Raw genomic sequence first — 21019 nt, forward strand, 5'->3', positions numbered from 1 at the left:
CCTATTTCAGCGTTCTAATTAAAACACAATAAAATCTCATACCAAAATAACAATGGAGAAACGGAATACCTCAAAAAAAGGCTAATTTGGAATGCATGAAATTCTAGAAAAAAAATAAATCTAGCGATGAATAGGTTAAGCTGTACAACAGATGGATGACACCATGCTCTAGAGACAGCTAGCCAAGCATTAGATAATTAGGTTTTTGTTTGTATAGGAAAATTATAAAAATATTAAAAAAAAAATGAAGTGCAATCATAATCTTATATAAAAAACATAATCACAACAAAAACAATTTTATCTAATGGATCTAAAACCATTCTCTTCCAAAACTATGAGTAATAGATAAACAAATTTAAATATTTTTTAAATTAATATCAACAGATAATTTACTTTTTTTTAATTTTAAAGAACAACTGCCATTAATTATAATTATTTCTATATGTGTTGAAATATAGATATAAACAAATTTGATAAATTTGTCCCATAATGTAGAGTGTCATCGATTCAAAAATAAATGAACAAAATTCTATTATATAACAAAAAATTATATACACTTCTCAGATGATTTCATTCATTCATTAAAAACAATCAAGGGTTTATTCAATTTTTGCAATGACATAAAATATCCACAATTGCATGATAATCAACAAATTTAATTTAAACTGTTTCCCAAGAGAATTACGAATTATACATTAAGGATGGTAAGAATTAGAAAATGTAGAAATTGTATTTTTTGTAGATAATAATCCTAGCAAAACATATTAGATATAAAAATAAATAGCACACTGGGTCTTATGATGAATATTAATTAACTCAATATAAGGACCATAGGTGGTATTAGTAACATTAATTATTGGCAATAATTATGAATTTCTTAATTTAAATCCCATATTAATTAATATGAAATATTTACTTGAATAACTAATTTAGTAAGATGGTGATCTTTTAGAAGGCATAACACCTGCTGATGTGTGCAAATTTTTTTAAGTTATTTTCATTGTCAAAAATACAATTACAATTTCAAGAAGGTAAAAATTACAAAATAATTTCGACAATGAGCTAAATATAGAATCGAAAAGAATACGAAAAACGTATATCACCTATCACATCATATGATGAATATTAATTAACTCAATATAGGGACCATAGATGGTATGAGTAACATTAATTATTGACAATAATTATGAATTTCTTAATTTAAATCCCATATTAATTAATATGAAATATTTACTTGAATAACTAATTTAGTAAGATAGTGATCTTTTAGAAGGCATAAGACCTGCTTATGTGTGCAAAATTTTTTAAGTTATTTTCATTGTCAAAAATAAAATTACAATTTCAAGAAGGTAAAAATTACAAAATAATTCCGACAATGAGCTAAATCTGGAATCGAAAAGAATACGAAAAACGTATATCACCTGTCACATCATATGATGAATATTAATTAACTCAACATAAGGACCGTAGGTAGTATTAGTAACACTAATTAATGACAATAATTATGAATTTCTTAATTTAAATCCCATATTAATTAATATGAAATATTTACTTGAATAACTAATTTAGTAAGATGATGATCTTTTAGAAGGCATAAAACCTGCTGATGTGTGCAAATTTGTTTACGTTATTTTCATTGTCAAAAATAAAATTAAAATTTCAAGAAGGTAAAAATTACAAAATAATTCCGACAATGAGCTAAATCTGAAATCGAAAAGTATACGAAAAACGTATATCACCTGTCACATCATATGATGAATATTAATTAACTCAACATAAGGACCGTAGGTGGTATTAGTAACACTAATTAATAACAATAATTGTGAATTTCTAAATTTAAATGCAATATTAATTAATATGAAATATTTACTTGAGTAACTAAGATGGTGATCTTTTAGCATTTCCTGAAGTCCTATATTTTTTAATCTTTTTAATGTTCACAGTGTGTGCACCAATTTCCTATATCCTAGGGCAAATCTAAGTTTTGCAAACTTTCATAGAGAAACACATCTAAGTCCATGGTGATATGGTGCGTATGACTACTATTATATTATTAACCAAGTTATATCAATTACTTTAGAATTAATATGGAATAAATAAAAAACACCAAACGATGTACTAAGCCGTAGCTATTCTGAGATCTATATATAGCTTTTGTGTGCAAACAAACACCAGTATATTTAAGCTAGATTAGGTTGGCAGCCCGATGTATCAGGCTCACTTAGACTATTCAGTCCATTGTGATACCACATTGGTGAACTTCTCTCTTATCACTGAGTGTTGCCGATTCCATGTTAGGCTCAACGACAAGGGACCTCCTTTTATAGCCGAGTCCGAACGGCGTTCCCCATTGCAGTGAAACCATTTAGAGAAGCTTTGAAACACTCAGAAATGTCACCAGCATTACTGAGATGGGATAATCCACCGCTGAATAACTTTTTTGTGTTTGGTCGAAGCAGGAATCGAACCCACGACCTTGTGTATGCAAGGCAGGCATGCTAACCATTGCACCACGGTGGCATTAATATACAATTTATTAAATTTTATTATTAGAAATATCTCTGAATACATACAAGTGATACATGTTGAATATGAATCAATCTGTTTCAAATTATATATTATTTACTTTCCCATCTCCGATAACCAGTAAAAGATTAATTTCCTCTACGATTTTGCTCTTTTGTTAAAAATTTTTATTTGCCATTTTTAGTAAGTTGATATCTCTGACATTTCGCATTAGAATAAATATTTTCTTAGCTAATTATTTGAAGCAATACAAATAAATATTTATTGAACAGCGTTGTCTCTCCTCCATCTACAATAAATTTTAAATTTTTACGATACCAAGTATTTATCTATTTTTAGAAAAAAATTCTCCCCATTTCCCTAAGCATTTTTAATTTATTCGTATGCATTCGTCTACATTTTACTTAAGAACAAACGTAATACATTTTTTTTGATGAGATATAAATTAATTGAAATACAGCTGAAAATCATTAATTTTAAGCTTAAAAATGGATAGTAGATGGGTTGCATGTGGAACATTTCAAGGGTATTTTTTTTTTGGTAAATTCAACTATAATTCACTGGCAAAATCAAAAAAAATAAAAAAACATGTATATACGGCCGTAAGTTCGGCCAGGCCGAATCTTATGTATCCTCCACCATGGATTGCGTAGAAACTTCTACGAAAGACTGTCATCCACAATCGAATTACTTGGTTTGTGGTATCTTAAAACTTCTTAACATCGTTTTCTAAATTGTGAGTTAGTCCATAAGTGGTATATATTACACAAAAAAGGTATGTATAGTTAAGTCTTCAAATAATTACGAATCGATATGGACTTTTGCACGGTACGTAGAGAGCCAGAATTGAAATATAGGGGTCCCTTATATGGGGGCTATATACAATTATGAACTTGATATGGACCAATTTTTGTGTGATTGGGGATCGATTTATCTGAGGGCTATATATAGCTATAGACCGATATGGACCTAGTTAGACATGGTTGTTAACGGCCATATACTAGCACAATGTACCAAATTTCAACCGAATCGGATGAATTTTGCTCTTCCAAGGGCTCCGGAGGTCAAATCTGGGGATCGGTTTATATGGGAGCTATGTATAATTATGGACCGATTTCGACCAATTTTTGTATGGTCATTAGAGACCATATACTGACACCATGTACCAAATTTCAGCCGGGCCGGATGAAATTTGTCTCTCTTAGAGGCTCCGCAAGCCAAATCTGGGGATCGGTTTATATGGAGGCTATATATAATTATGGACCGATGTGGACCAATTTTTGCATGGTCGTTAGAGACCATATACTAACACCATGTACCAAATTTCAACCGGATCGGATGAAATTTGCTTCTCTTAGAGGGTCTACAAGCCAAATTTGGGTGTTCGTTTATATGGGGGCTATATATAATTATTGACCGATGTGGACCAATTTTTGCTCAGATGTTAGAGACTATATACTAACACCATGTACCAAATTTCAGCCGGATCGGATGAAATTTGCTTCTCTTAGAGGCTCCGAAAGCCAAATCTGGGGATCGGTTTATATGGGGGCTATATATAATTATGGACCGATGTGGACCAATTTTTGCATGGTTATTAGAGACCATATACTAACACCATATACCAAATTTCAGACGGACCGGATGAAATTTGTCGCTCTTAGAGGCTCCGCAAGCCAAATCTGGGAATCGGTTTTTATGGGGGTTATATAAAATTATGGACCGATGTGGACCAATTTTTGCATGGTCATTAGAGTCCATATACTAACACCATGTACCAAATTTCAGCCGGATCGGATGAAATTAAAATTGTCTCTCTTAGAGGCTCCGCAAGCCAAATCTGGGGATAGGTTTATATGGGGGCTATATATACCCAGCAAAAAAAGCGTCGCCAAAAAAGTAGTGAAAATATTCGTTTTGGATCCGGAAGTGGTTCAAAATTGCCGCAGAAGCGATGAGTTTGACATGGGCTTGTCACAGGATGAATGTCCACCATTTTAACAGATGTTAGGTTAGGTTAGGTTATGTGGCAGCCCGATGTATCAGGCTCACTTAGACTATTCAGTCCATTGTGATACCACAGTGGTGAACTTCTCTCTTATCACTGAGTGCTGCCCGATTCCATGTTAAGCTCAATGACAAGGGACCTCCTTTTTATAGCCGAGTCCGAACGGCGTTCCACATTCCAGTGAAACCACTTAGAGAAGCTTTGAAACCCTCAGAAATGTCACCAGTATTACTGAGGTGGGATAATCCACCGCTGAAAAACTTTTTGGTGTTCGGTCGTAGCAGGAATCGAACCCACGACCTTGTGTATGCAAGGCGGGCATGCTAACCATTGCACAGATGTTGCACTGAATTTGAATCACTTCTTAAGGTTTGACCCGAATTCAGTGAAATTAAAAATTTTGTAATATTTTGCCAAAAAAAAATATTTTTTAAATTTTATTTATAATTTTTGATACATCCTAACGCTTGTCTGAAACGTTTGACCTCAAATATTTCCAAACATTCGCAATTTTTCTACAATGGATTTAACATTTTTTTTTTCAACAAAATTCTAATAATTTTTACTATATTATTAATTCTTAGTCCGATTTAGCCAATTTGAAAGCAAAAGTTAAAATTACCCATTCAAACTATGTAAAAACGAGAGCTATAAAGAATTGAATTAAAAGAACTTCGTGTGTTGTTAAAATGAGGAACACCTTTGGGAGGACATTTTTGGAAGTGTTTTTAAAGTCGTGCCTTTAGAAGAACTTCCAAATTTTTTTGCTGGGTAATTATGGACCGATGTGGACCAATTTTTGTATGGTTGTTAGAGAGCATATGCTGACACCATGTACCAAATTTCAGCCGGATCGGATGAAATTTGCTTTTCTTAGAGGTCCACAAATTAAATTTAGGGGTCCGTTTATATGGGGGCTATACGTAATAGTGGACCGATATGGCCCATTTGCAATACCATCCGACCAACATCAATAACAACTACTTGTGCCAAGTTTCAAGTCGATAGCTTGTTTCGTTTGGAAGTTAGTGTGATTTCAACAGACGGACGGACGGACGGCGATGCTCAGATCGACTCAGAATTTCACCACGACCCAGAATATATATAATTTATGGGGTCTTAGAGCAATATTTCGATGTGTTACAAACGGAATGACAAAGTTAATATACCCCCATCCTATGGTGGAGGGTATAAAAATGGATAGCAGATGGGTTGCATGTGGAACATTTCAAGGGTATTTTTTTTTTTTGGTAAATTCAACTATAATTCACTGGCAAAATCAAAAAAAGAGAAAATTATTTTAATTTTAAAATAATAAAAAAAAACTTTCAAATACATTTTCAGCTAATGCATGGTAGTTTAGTAGAAAGAAGAATAGCATAAAATATTACTTGCTATGAGATCGAGAGATAGATCAAAGGAATTCTCATCAGTAAATTATTTTTCTAATTAAAAATATCTTAGAAACTCCACAAAAAGAAAATGTGCTTATTTATTTATATGTATCCAAAAGTGTTCTTATATATATTTTTTTTGTATATAATAAGACCTTATTTTCTTGTTCTCCTTTTTTGCATAGTTTCTTATTACAAGAATATGGTAGAAGAAACCACAATGGTATTATTCTAGAAAAACCGCAAAAAGTTGGCAATTTAACAACAACTATCAATCAAACTAAAATACAATATTGCCACAAAAACAAATCTCCTTTATTTTGTTATATGAACACTTTTTTTGTACCAAAAAAAAAAAAAACAACAACTAACTATATATAACTATTACGCTAATAATAACAATAATAAAACGAGCCAAAAGAATTTGAGACCAGAAGAAAAAAACCGGCTTTGAATTGAAAAAAAAGAAAACTGAACAAAACAAGACGAATAAACCCACAAACATAAGTGAAAAAGTGTTGAGGCATTCAACTCTGGATTTAATACATTTTGAATAATGATCATCATTAAATGATGTTCATTATCATTGGTAGTCATCGCCTTCTGGAGGTAGTTAAAATTGTTTGTATGTGACTCTTTTTAAAGTTTTTTTTTTTTCTATGAGCTTTTTCCTTTGGCTCTTGGCATGAACATTGATCAACAACAATGAAGGCGTTAAAGGTGTTACAGACTGGGTAAAAATTGAAAAATCTAAAAAACAGAGGCGTACGAAAAAAAAATGTTTCTAAATATTCAGTTAAAGTTGAACTCATAAAGAAAAATCATCAATAAGTCAACAAAGAAAAAAATTGTGGATCAAATATATTTTTTACTTCCCTTCCTCCTTCTTCCTCTACGCCCATGTCTTTCCCCCTACTGTCACATATACATATCGACTATGAAATTTGAGAAGTCGAGAACTCCAAAGAACAAAATCATTGTGAGTGAAAAAAAAACTTGAATTTGAAAACAAGTTTAGAGACGAATACCAAAAACATAAACATGATTATGCCAAGAAATGGCTTCTTATCGTGGCTGTTTTTTTGTTATAAAAAAGGGGAATATTTTTGCAGAAAATGAAATGAGTTACAAACCAGTATGATGTAAGGCAAAAATTGTAATCTCGATTTATGCTCATGGAATATTCATGATTACCCTAGAAATGGCATTTAACACGAAAAGGGGTTTAGAAAGTGAGTTTTCCTATAGCTAAAATCATGCTTTACAATGACTTTATCTTATATTTATTAGGGTAAATTTTACTATATTTATTGAAAATTAAAACACATAGAAAAAATAAATAATGATATTCAATAAATATTGTTATTTTAAAATAAAACGAGAATTATGAAAATCAAAGATTTCTCCCAAAATCATTCTAAATCAATTTTCTATATAATAATCCTTGTTTTACAAGAACAAGCGAATTGATCTTAACACTAATCTGACAAAATATTATTGAATTTTAAACCGGCTTACTGGATTTTGGAAACTTCTTCGTGTGTGCCAAATATATTAAGTCAAACTTTATATGATCATATGTACTGGCAAATTCATATTTTTAAAAAAATCCTTTTTTTCAAAACCAATCGAATTGACTTTTACTCTGCTAAAACAAAAAAATATTACATTTTAAATTTAATCCCTGAATTTGAGAAACTCTTTTGTGTGTGCACAATATATTCATAGGAAAGTATTAAACATAGCTACGTACGTATAAAATTACTCACCATAACATTATACGAATTGTTTTAAATACCTCCTGTATTAATAATAAAAGAATAAAGTATTGTCATCTGAATTATTTTTATCTCTCTTATGAGTGCACACATAAAAGGACAAAAATATAAAATTAGAAATTCCTACTGTTCCCACCTATTACTAATCCCATAGATCCAATATATTTATTAAGTAGCTCACTTCACTCCCCTTTAGTCTACATTCAAGTCATTCACATTAATTATTAAATTGCTCTCTTCTTTGATTCAAAAAATTATTACATTTTAAATTTAATCCCTGAATTTGGGAAACTAATTTGTGTGTGCACCATATATTCAATGGAAAGTATTAAACATAGCTACGTACGTATAAAATTGCTCACCATAACATTATACGAATTGTTTTAAATACCTCCTGTGTTAATTATAAAAGAATAAAGTATTGTCATCTGAATTATTTTTATCTCTCTTATGAGTGCACGCATAAAAGGACAAAAATATAAAATTAGAAATTCCTACTGTTCCCACCTATTACTACCTAGCAAAAAATTTTTGGAAGTTTTTCTAAAGGCACGACTTTAAAAGCACTTCCAAAAATGTTCTCCCAAATATGTTCCTAATATTAACTTGCAGGAAGTTCTGTTGATTAAATTTTTTAAAACTCACTTTTTCATATTTTAATGGGTAATTTTGACGTTTTTGTTTCAAATAGAGTAAGAATTAATAAAATTGCACTAATTTTTAAAATTTTGTCGAAAAAAAGCTGAATTCAATCTAGAGAAATTACGAATTTTCGCAAATATTTGAGGCCAACGGTTTCAGACCAGCTTAGGATACAACAAAAATTATAAAAGTTACTTATTTGACAAAAAATCACAAAATTTTGTAATTCACTGAATTCTGATGATACCTTAAGAAGTGATGCAAGTTCAGTGCAACGGCTGTTGAAATAGTAAACATTCGTTCTATGACAAGCCCATATTAAATGCATCGCTTCTGCGCCAATTTTGCACCACTTCCGGATCTGAAAAGAAGAATTTCACTACTTTTTTTGGCGACGCTGTATTTGCTGGGATATTCAGTCAAACTATATATGATCGGATATGCTTGCAAATTCGTCTTATTATAAAAAAAACTGCTATACCAAAAACTTATTACATTTTAACCCTCTAATGCCTCAATTTTTTTTGCCAGCTGATTAAATTTTCAATGTTAACGACACAAATGCAAGAAAACTAAATAATAAACATTTATACGGTAAAATTAAATATATGCTGCAAAGCCTCTTGAACAGTTTAAACTAAGTTTTCTTTCCATTTTACCCATTTTTGTTGTCTTAAGGTGTGTTTTACTAAAAGCTTTCTTATTAAATGAATCCCGCCTAAAGGCGGTATTGGGCTTTAGAGGGTTAAATTTTGTACTTTGAATTTGGAACACTAATTTCTGTTCTCTATGTTCACAAAAAATACTAAATATAACTTTACAAGAATTGATTTATATATCTCCTGTCTTGATAATGAAAGAATAATCACTTGTCATCTGAAGTATTTTGATCTATTTCATGGGTGCACACATGAAATGACAAAAATATAAAATAAAAAAATTCCTACTGTTCCCCTCTACCAAGTAAAAAGGGATAGTAGGAATTAAAAATTTTTAAATTAAACTTTATACCATATACAATAAATTTAATAATAAATTGTTATCATATATCTTCAATTTGAAAATTCTAGTTATAGGCCCTGACACATAATGGGACCTCAAAATAAATAGCTCAGATTCCTACTGTTCCCACCTACTATGAATAGTAAAAAGAGACAGTAGGAATTAAAAAAAATGTAAAAAACTAGTAAATATTCAAAAGGCATACAATATATAGAAAATAGTTATCAAATATCTTTAATTTAAAAACCATTTCTTACACTCAAAAAAAAAGTGAACCTTACATTTCACTAAAGATGATTTAATTCAATTTAAATTCATGGAATTTTTACGTTTTAAGAAAGTTTCCATCACGTTAATAATTTTTTTGGGTACGTTAGTTAAAAAAATAGAGGAAAAAATTATACACCAATGAAGCATAAAGATTAACTAAATTCGGGTCTCCCACAAAATAGTTCAGAATTTTTTTTAAAATTTGTAAATTTTACCAGTAATTATCCCATCATGAACTTCGTATGGTACTAAAAACATTTTTGCAATTTTTAATTCCAATTTTTTCCTTCAAACTTCACCAATGTGGCATCACAATGGACTGAATAGTCTAAGTGAGCCTGATACATCGGGCTGCCACCTAACCTTCAAACGTCGAAATTTTCTTTAACAAGTGAAAAAAATTAATTATGTCTATGTGTAATTAATTATGTCTAATAAATTTTCTTGAATTTATCGAAAATTATTTACTTAGTTTTGTGAAGTCAGCGTGACATCTGCGTTTCTAATACAATTTAGTTAAAATTTTCTAAAACTAATATATTTTTTCTAAAACTAACTAAAATTTTCTTTCCTGGAGGGTTCACTGTTTTTTCAGTGTAGAGGTTCTAGTTGTTGACGTTGGCGAATAATGGGACCTCTAAATAAATAGACTAGATTCCTACTGTTCCCACCTACTACGAACATATGTTAGGTTAGATTAGGTATAGTGGCAGCCTGATATTTCTGGCTCACTTAGAATATATGTTGCGGTCATAATAGTCCAGGACAATAGGAATTCACGAATTTTATTGAAATGCCACAAATTGTTTTTATCATCGAAGGTATCACAAACTACAAAAATTTTCGATCTTACTTTTCATGATCAATCGAGCAAATGGGTGTAAAATTCTGTAGAATATAGACCTTAAATCATCTGAAAGTAGTTATTTGATTCGATTGTTTGTGCTCTTAGACGAGAACATAAAGACCTCAATTGGTCCTTATAAACCCAGATTCGACAAAGATTCAACGATTGTGTTTGATATTTTTTTTAGCATCAAAATTTTTTTAGCGGCAAAAGAAATCTTTGCTTGTCTAAAATTTTGTTCCTAAGAAAAACTCTTCTTTCTGTGTAAACAAATCCCATAGATAATCCCATCAATAAGTAGCTCCCTTCACTCCCCCTTCACTACATCCAAATCATTTATTCCAATTGTTAAATTGCCCTCATCTTTGATTCATTTAACAAAGTCCTGGCATTTTTCCATTACTTTGCCATAATTATATATAAAAAAAAATCCAAAACAAAAATTATACATAATTTTTTTTTCAATAACACGCAATTCTGCGGCAATTCTTGGCCCTTATTCAAAAATTTATAAATTCTATTTACATAACAAAACTGCATATTACTTGGCTTCTATCCAAACTATGAGCTAAAATGTCAACTTATGCTTAATATATGAACATTACTGTAATTCAAACAAAATTCATATTCTTATTGCAATATGGTAAAGCTGGTTTCTACTACGTCGTAGTAATTCATAGTCGGTTGCAATTATTCGATGAGCTGTTGTTGTTGTTGTCGGTAATTCTCCTACTCCTGGCATCGGAGAACAATTTGGAAAAAATGTCAGATGTGTATCTCGTGTAAAATTCGTATTCGGTTTGTGGTCGGTCGTTCGGTTAGGTAGGTCTCTGTCGGCATTGTTCTATACAACTTTTACGCTTTACGTATTTTTTTACGTTCTTAGAGTGTAGCTTGGTGGTATTCAACTCACTGACTGACTAACTACTTGGCTGGTTGGCTGGCTGGATGGATGGCTAGCTGACTGGCTTGCTGCCTGACTCTCGTGTGATGATGTCATGTTCATTTATTCAAGGGCAACCTTCTTTCTGTTATGTGTTTTTTTTTTTTTTTTTGGTTTTCGTTCTAGACATAACCGTGTACATACCTTTAAACCTGAGGGGAATAAATGTTCTCCTCTCTCATACCGGGTCTTGCATAAATTACATACCCACAAATAATTGAAGCGTATCGTATTGAATTCAAATTTAATGTTGATCAATAGCGATTTATTTATTTTTCACATAAAATTATAGTGAAAAAATAAAAGAAAATTATTATTTCTTTTATTTACTTTCAATATAAAATTTTTATTAAACATTTTAAGAATTACGATTAAATAAGTATTTTTCAATTGATTTGCAAATGGTTTCGTTTTGTTTGAAAAAGGATTTTATTTGAAATGTAGAAGGTTCCATTTGAACTGAAAATCCTATAAATTGGGAATACAGAAATTGTCAATGATCCATATTTTAGGCCAAGGTCCTGGCTACCTAAGTTCTAATGCAATTTTTTTATTTTAATAAAATTAAAAATAAAACATGTAATTAAAAAAATTATCCATTTTGCATGAATAACGACGATATCTTTTTTGTTTCCACTGCATTGAATTGGAAAAAGTGCTAACTTTATTAAGAAATACGAATTGCTTTAATTATTTGCAAAGCGTTTTCCAAATTCTACCAATTGTATATTCTCAGAAATAAGACATTTTGCTATGTATCAAAATGTATCTTTGTGGAAAAAGGTTTCTTTTGGGATCATACAATTATTCTTAAATAAAAGAATCTCTACATTATAGATTATTTTTTTACAAAATTGATATTATAAACAAATTTTGAAATTTTCCTGAGCCTTAAAACTATTATTTTAAGCAACTGGTTACATTTATAACTAAAAACGAATTGATCCTAAATATTGGTTTTGATTTTATGAATGCTATTACTTTATAGTTTTCATATAAGTTTGAATTCTTCGTGTGTGCTTCGAACCAACTCAGAAAGTATGGATAATATTATTTCATTTCATTGTAGACGCTGGCGAATAATGGGACCTCATAGTAAATATACCAGATTCCTACTGTTCCCACCTACTACGAATATATGTTGCGGTCATAATAGATGAGGACAGTAGGAATTTACGAATTTTATTGAAATGCTAAAAATTGTTTTTATCATCGAAATTACCACAAACTAGGAATAAAAATGTTCGATTTTACTTTACGTGATCATTCCAGTAATGTGGGTAAAAATCTGCACAATTTAGATCTTAAAGCATCTAAAAGTAGTTATTTAATTCGATTATTTGTGCACTTAGATGAAACCATTAAATAAAGGAATCTGTACATAATGGATTATATTTTACAAAATTGATATTATACAAAATTTTCGAAATTTCCCTGAGCCTTAAAACTATTATTAAAAAAAAAATAGTTACATTTATAACTAAAAATGAATAGATCCTAAAAGTTGGTTTTGATTTTATGAACGCTATTGCTTTATAGTTTTCATATAAGTTGGGGTTCTTCGTGTGTGCTTCGAACCAACTCAAAAAGTATGGATAATATTATTTCATTTCATTGTAGACGCTGGCGAATAATGGGACCTCATAGTAAATAGGCCAATTAATATAAACTATTTTTTTATTATAAATAAAATAAAGCAATTCCTTGGTGTCGTATAAGTAATTTTACATAAACACATTATTAAATTTATAGCTACAAACGAATTGATATTATACGTTGGTATTAGTTTTATAAATGTCCTTCCTTATTAGTTTTTATATAATTTTGAATTCTTCGTGTGTGCCGCACATATTCACAGATAACATAAAAAAATATTATTCCCTATTTTTCTGGTTAAGTGTCTTAGTTTGAATTGGTTTTACAATTTGGTATGTAGTTTACAAATCTCTCTAATTCTACATAGTCAGAAATAAGAGACTTTAGTATGTGTGCAAAGTTTAGCATAAATAAAAATATCTTTACATTATAGTTTATTTTATACCAAATAGGAAATTGATTTCATATTTTATAAATAAAAGAACTACAAATTGATTTTATAATTTGGAATGCGTTTTCCAATTTTCCCTATTTCTATTTTCTCAGAAATGATACAATTTTCCATGTGTGCAAAAGATATCTTTGCTGAAAAAAAAATTTTTTTTTTGGATCGCACAAATATTCTTAAGCAAATAAATCTCTATATTATAGTTTATTTTATACAAAGTAGAAATTGATTTTACCAGATTTCCCAGAGCCTTTAAATTATTATTTCTCAATGAAAAAAATTTCTAATTAATATTAACTTTCTCTTATTTAAAAACAAATATAAAAATTCCTTGGTGTCGTATAAGTAATTTTATATAAACACATTATTAAATTTATAGCTAAAAACGAATTGATATGAAACCTTGGTATTGATTTTGGAAATGCTCTTGCTTTTTAATTTTTATATAAATGTTGGTTCCTCGTGTGTGCTTTCACACATCACAGAATATATAGAGAATATTATTCCATATTTTTTCTGGGCAAGTGTCTTGGTTTGACAGGCGTCATAAATATTTTTTAAAAATAGTTGATGTTGTAGTATATTGTCGTATATATAAAATCAAAATTTCTCTCATAATATAAAAAGAAATTAAGCTCATTGCATGTTCGTTTTTATACTTGTACATGTATTACTGCATTGTCCTTAAACATGGCGTTTTTCTTTGGCTTTCCATTTTATTTTCTATACCAACGATTTAGTCATGAAGGTCAATGCCGTAACCTTGAACTCCAAACTTCGTGTAGGTATTTCTTTCAACAATTTCTAATTTTCTCTATACAAGTGTTTCAGTTGTTTTAACAACATCATTGGTAGAGTAACTACATGAACTACAGACAAGAACTACCAGTAGGGAAAATAAACAAGTAAAAGGTAGTATGTGAAAATTTCTAACAAAAAATAATATTAAAGTAAAGTATAGTGTTGATACACAAATTACATGGAGAATTCTCATGATGACATCACCTGTAGAGACAAACATTAAGTGGCTATATTTTTTAAGAACAAAATAAAAAAAAAATACTTTTGATATTTTTGCATGTTTTGATTACCATACAATTAAATCTGAAGGAAATGTCTGAAAAAGGAATTAACTTTAACTTGCTTTTTGCTATACGAACCCTACTATATAACTTAGCAAAAAAAGTGGAGCAAAATTGTTTAATAATTGCCTCCAGACAAAAAACGAAGTGGTATTGGTTTAAGATGGAGATTACATGGGAATTGTCTGATTTTGTTCGAAATTACTCTTTTGCACGCACAGTTTTTATTTCATTTTCGCCCCTGTTAACTGACATAACTCTGAGAGGTGTTCTGTTAGGGACAATAACACAAAAAATATTTTTGTATTATGTATTATTTTTCTTGTTAGTAATATTCTCCTTTAATAGGTGAAAATAAGGAATTTTATTTGTTTTTTTTTTTTTTATTTTTTTTATAGAAGTCATGACCCATGTTGATAACAATGACATTTGTTTCTAATTCAGTTCAAATAGCTTGAAAATAATCGTAAATTAGTGTTGGATATGACCTTTTGTGCTACAAATACAAAAATTCTTTAAAGGTAATTAATTTGGACATAACAGAAATTAATTTGACCTTAGAGGTCACTATGAATCATGGGAAATACGAACACAAATAGAAGGGGAAGAATGAAACTCCAGTAAATATCAATTAAATTCATATTAGTGGTTTGATGATAAAAAATGAGAGTAACATTGAATTAAAAAAGGGGAGTATTAAAAAAAACATATTTAAAGAAAAACATTTAGAAAAATAACCAAATAATATAAATTATAATAAACGATTGGAAAATAAACCAATGATTTGTAGAAAAGAAAGAAAAAATTGTTATACATTTGTAATCTCTATAATCTGATTAAACAAATTAAGATGGATACAAAGATTTGGTAGATTTTGCAAAATATTCTTTTTGACAAAATTTTCTATAGAAATAAAATTTTAACAAAATTTTCTATTGAAATAAAAATTTGAAAAAATTTTCCATAGAAATAAAATTTTGACAAAATTTTCCATAGATTTGACAAAATTTTCTATAGAAATAAAATTTTTCTATAGAAATAAAATTTTGTTGAAATTTTCTATAGAAATAAAATTTAGATAACATTTTCTATAGAAATAAAATTTTGATAAAATTTTCTATAGAAACAAAATTTTGACAAATTTCTCTATAGAAATAAAATTTTGACTACATTTGCTATAGAAATAAAATTTTGACAATATTTCTATATAGAAATAAAATTTTGACAAAATTTTCTATAGAAACAAAATTTGATTATTAATTTTGTTCGGCTTGAGGTCATAGAAACAATCGATTATTGATTTGTTTTAATAAAATTTGGACAAAATTTTTCTAAGAAATAAAATTTTGAAAAAAATTTCTATAGAAATAAAAATTTGACAAAATTTTCTATAGAAATAAACCTTTGACAATATTTTCTATAGAAATAAAATTTTCTATAGATATAAAATGTCGATAAAATTTTCAATAGAAACAAAAATTTCACAAAATTTTCTATAGAAATAACATTTTGACAATACTTCTATATAGAAATCAAATTTTGACAAAATTTTCTATACAAATAAAATTTTGACAACATTTTTCTAAGCAATAACATTTTGAAAATTTTTTCTATAGAAATAAAATTTTGATAAAATTTTCTATACATATAAAATTTTGATAAAATTTTCTATAGAAATAAAATTTTGACAAATTTCTCTATAGAAATAAAATTTTCACAATATTTCTATATAGAAATAAAATTTTGACAAAATTTTCTATAGAAATAAAATTTGGACAAAATTTTTCTAAGAAATAAAAATTTGAACCAAAATTTTGACAAATTTTTTTATAGAAATAAAATTTTGACCAAATTTTCTATAGAAATAAAACGTTGACAATTTTTTCTATAGAAATGTCGATAAAATTTTCAGTAGAAATAAAATTTTCTATAGAAATAAAATTTTGACAAACTTTTCTATAGAAATAAACTGTGGACAAAATTTGCTATAGAAATAAAATTTTGACAACATTTTTTATAGAAATATAATTTTGTTGAAATTTTCTATAGAAATAAAATTTTGAAAAAATTTTCCATAGAAATAAAAATTTGACTAAATTGTCCACAGAAATAAAATTTTTATAAAATTTTTCTATAGAAATAAAATGTTTCGATCGAAAAAAACCTTGGACAAAATTTTCTATAGAAATAAAATTTTGACGAAATATTCTATAGAAATAAAATGTTGACAAATTTCTCTATAGAAATAAAATTTTGATAAAATTTTCTATAGAAATAAAATTTTGAAAAAATTTTGACAAAATTTTCTGAAATAAAACTTTGACAAAATGTTCTATAGATATGTTTTGTTTTGACAAAATATTCCACAGAAATAAAGTTTTGACAAAATATTCCATACAAATAAAATTTTGACAAAATTTTCTAAAGAATTAAAATTTTGACAAAATTTTGTATAGAAATAAAATTTTGACAACATTTTGTATAGAAATAATTTTGACAAAATTTTTCTAAGAAATAAAATTTTGAAAAATTTTTCTATAGAAATAAAATTTTGGCAAAATTCTCTATAGAAATAAAATTTTGAACAATTTTCTAAAGAATTAAAATATTGACAAAATTTTCCATAGAAATAAAATTTTGAAATTTTTTTCTATAGAAATACTTTCTATAGATATACAATTTTGACAAAATTTTCTACAGATATAAAATGTCGATAAAATATTCAATAGAAATAAAGTTTTGACAAAATATACCACAGAAATACAATTTTGACAATTTTTCTATAGAAATAAAATTTTAACAAATTTTTCTATAGAAATAAAATTTTGACAAAATATTCTATAGATATAAAATTTTCTATAGATATAAAAGGTCGATACAATATTCAATAGAAATAAAGTTTTGACAAAATATACCACAGAAATAAAGTTTTGAAAAAATTTTCTAATGAAATAAAACTTTGACAAAATTTCCTATAGAAATAAAATTTTGACAAAATTTTCTATAGAAATAAAATTTTGACAAAATTTTCTATAGAAATAAAATTTTGATTAAATTTTCTATAGAAATACAATTTTGACAACATTTTCTATAGAAATACAATTTTGATAAAATTTTTTATAGAAATAAAATTTTGACAAAATTTTTTATGGAAATAAAATTTTGACAAAATTTTCTATAAACATAAAATTTGGACAAAATTTTCTATAGAAATAAAATTTTCTGTAGAAATAAATTTTGCAAAATAAGATTTTTTCGCATAGTAGTTTTTTTTTGGTAATTTTCTATAGAAATAAAATTTTGCCAAAATTTTCTATAGCAATAAAATTTTGACTTAATTTTCTATAGTAATAAAACTTTGACAACATTTTCATTTTCTATAAAATGTTGACGTAATTTTCTATTTTCCAATTAATTTTTAAATATAATTATTCTCTTGTAGAAAATATGTTTCACAGTTGCAAAACATGTATTGCCCACAATAGTAATACAAATAATTCATATTGTCCCATATAAATAAAGAGGAAATACTATTGTGGTAGATCTTTAACCATGATCATATTGTAAAGCAAAAATAATTGATATTGCTGAATATAATAAAAGAAAGCATGACCTATATTATCGGCATAAAGTGTAGTTATATTTCCTTCATGTGTGCAAAATAGAAAAAGATATCACCCACGAAAAAATATAAAACCCTATAATAATATAAAATTTTACAAATTCTCAATTTAATTTAATTTTTGAAGTTCTTTGAATGCACACATAAAAAGTGATTATATTGACACCAATGTATATAAAATAGGAGTAAAAATAGCCTTTACCCATTTTAAAATTAATTCCTATTTTGCTTTTGGAGTAGTGGAATTTAAAGTTGAACAAATTAAGTACAAATTTAATTACAACTATCCTATAGAGAAATCGGAATTAATTTTGAAATAGAGAAGAGAGTATTTTATTCCCATATTATGCACCTTCAATGAAATATAATAATTTTTTACGTGTGCATTCTTGAACCACTCAAAGAACCATTGCAATTTTCCATTTTTCTAGTTATTTAATATATAATTTTATTATTTTTTTTTTTAACTATAAAACGTTCAACTACTAATAGCCAATTCTTTCAACTATTATATATCTTATAACAAACGTAATTTTCTTGGGCATCATTCTGAAGGTTTATCACAATTAATTGATTTTAATTTAACTTGAACCTTATTCTACAAGATTACAAGATGCATTTTATCCATGCATTCCATGGTATGAAATGAAAGCAAAAAAAGCATATTCTCATTTTTCTGATATTGTACATGAACTTGAATATACCCATATACATAAAATTGAATTAAAAAAAGCATTTGAAGAACTTCTCTGTGGCATATTACAGAAATGCCCCACCTCGAAAACTTAACGATGGGAATGCATGTTGAGACAACTACGTCATAAATCCCAATATAATTATTATGAATTAAAGAGATAAATATACGTATATTGTAGAAATTTGAAAGCTATAATTTTTTAATATAATAATAATTTTCATGCATATTGGCAATTTATAATTTTAAGGCCTATTGACAAGATTAATTTATACAATTTTTTTTAGATCTAAAAAAGGATATGATCACCTAATGAATATTGAGGGAAATTGTCTTATGTCAATTAACCCTTTGTGGAACAATGATATTTTAAGATACCTATTGCAATTTTTCATGCAGTATGAAATCAAATTTATTGAACAATCTTGCGATTCTCGCAATTTCCAATCAGTTACTTTTTTATAAAATTTATGAAAAAATATAAAATTACCTTTTTTGTAAATTTTGGTTTGAAAAATATCACCCAAATCTGAACCGATTTCTAACAAATATAAAGCAAATAAACGAAAAAATGTAAAGCAAATAAACGAAAAAATTTCAGCTTCTGAAATAAAATTTTGACAACATTTTCTATAGAAATACAATTTTGAGAAAATTGTGTATAGAAAAAAAATTTGACAAAATTTTGTATAGAAATAGAAATAAAATTTGGCAAAATTTTCTATACAAATAAAATTTTAACAAACTCTTCTATGGAAATAAAATATTTATTAAATTTTCTATAAAAATAAAATTTTGAACACATTTGCTATAGAAATAAAATTTTGACAACATTTTCTATGGAAATAAAATTTTGACAGAATATTCTATAAAATTGAAATTTTGACAAAATTTTCTATAGAAATAATATTTTGACAAAATTTTTTATAGAAATTAAATTAACAAAATTTTTATATTAAAATAAAATTTTGACAAAATTTTCTATAGAAATAAAATTTTGACAAAATTTTCTATAGAAATAAAATTTTGACTAAATTTTCTATAGAAATAAAATTTTGACAAAATTTTCTATAAAAATTAAATTTTGACAAAATTTTTTGTATAAATAAAATTTTGACAAAATATTTTATAGAAATAAAATTTTGACAAAATTTTCTACGGAAATAAAATTATGACAAAAATGTCTATGGAAATAAAATTTTGGCACAATTTTCTATGGAAATAAAATTTTGACAAAATATTCTATAGAAATGAAATTTTGACAAAATTTTATATAGAAATAAAATTTTGACAAAATTTTATATAGAAAATAAATTTTGGCAAAATTTTATATAGAACTTAAATTGACAAAATTTTCTATAAAAATAAAATTTTCAAAAATTTTTCTATTTCTATGGAATTGAAATTTTGACAAAATTTTCTATATATAATATTTTGACAAAATTTTTTATAGAAATTAAATTAACAAAATTTTTCTATTAAAATAAAATTTTGACAAAATTTTCTAGGGAAATAAAATTTTGATTAAATTTTCTATACAAATTAAATTTTGACCAAATATTCTATAGAAATAAAATTCTGACAAAATTTTCTATAAAAATAATACTTTGACAAAAATTTCTGTGGAAATAAAATTTTGACAAAATTGTCTATAGAAATAAAATTTTGACAAAATTTTCTATAGAAATAAAATTTTGACATTTTTTTCTATAGAAACAAAATTTTCTATAGACATTAAATTTTGACATATTTTTCTATAGAAATAAGTTTTGAAACAAATTTTTATAGAAAGAAATTTTTTACAACATTTTATATATTTAGGAATCAAATTTTAACAAAAATTTTCTATAGATATAAATTTTTGAAAAAAATTTGCTATAGAAGTGTTAGTTAATATGAAATTATTAAAAAAACTGCTATTCATATGTTATTAAGGCACCATATCAATGAATCAAATGAGAGCCACCGTGGTGCAATGGTTAGCATGCCCGCCTTGCATACACAAGGTCGTGGGTTCGATTCCTGCTACGACCGAACACCAAACAGTTTTTCAGCGGTGGATTATCCCACCTCAGTAATGCTGGTGACATTTCTGATGGTTTCAAAACTTTTCTAAGTGGTTTCACTGGAATGTGGAACGCCGTTCGGCTATAAAAAGGAGGTCCCT

The 21019-nt window shown here is 27.1% G+C and overlaps 1 protein-coding gene across 2 annotated transcripts in view; it reads right to left on the reverse strand.

Moving 5' to 3' along the window:
• Positions 1–21019, reverse strand: part of LOC142237749 (uncharacterized) — a 56802-nt gene that overhangs the window by 8679 nt on the left and 27104 nt on the right. The gene's annotated exons all lie outside the window — the stretch shown is intronic.

The sequence above is a fragment of the Haematobia irritans genome, chromosome 5 (assembly GCF_050003625.1).
Source record: "Haematobia irritans isolate KBUSLIRL chromosome 5, ASM5000362v1, whole genome shotgun sequence".
NCBI classification, from domain to species: domain Eukaryota; kingdom Metazoa; phylum Arthropoda; class Insecta; order Diptera; family Muscidae; genus Haematobia; species Haematobia irritans.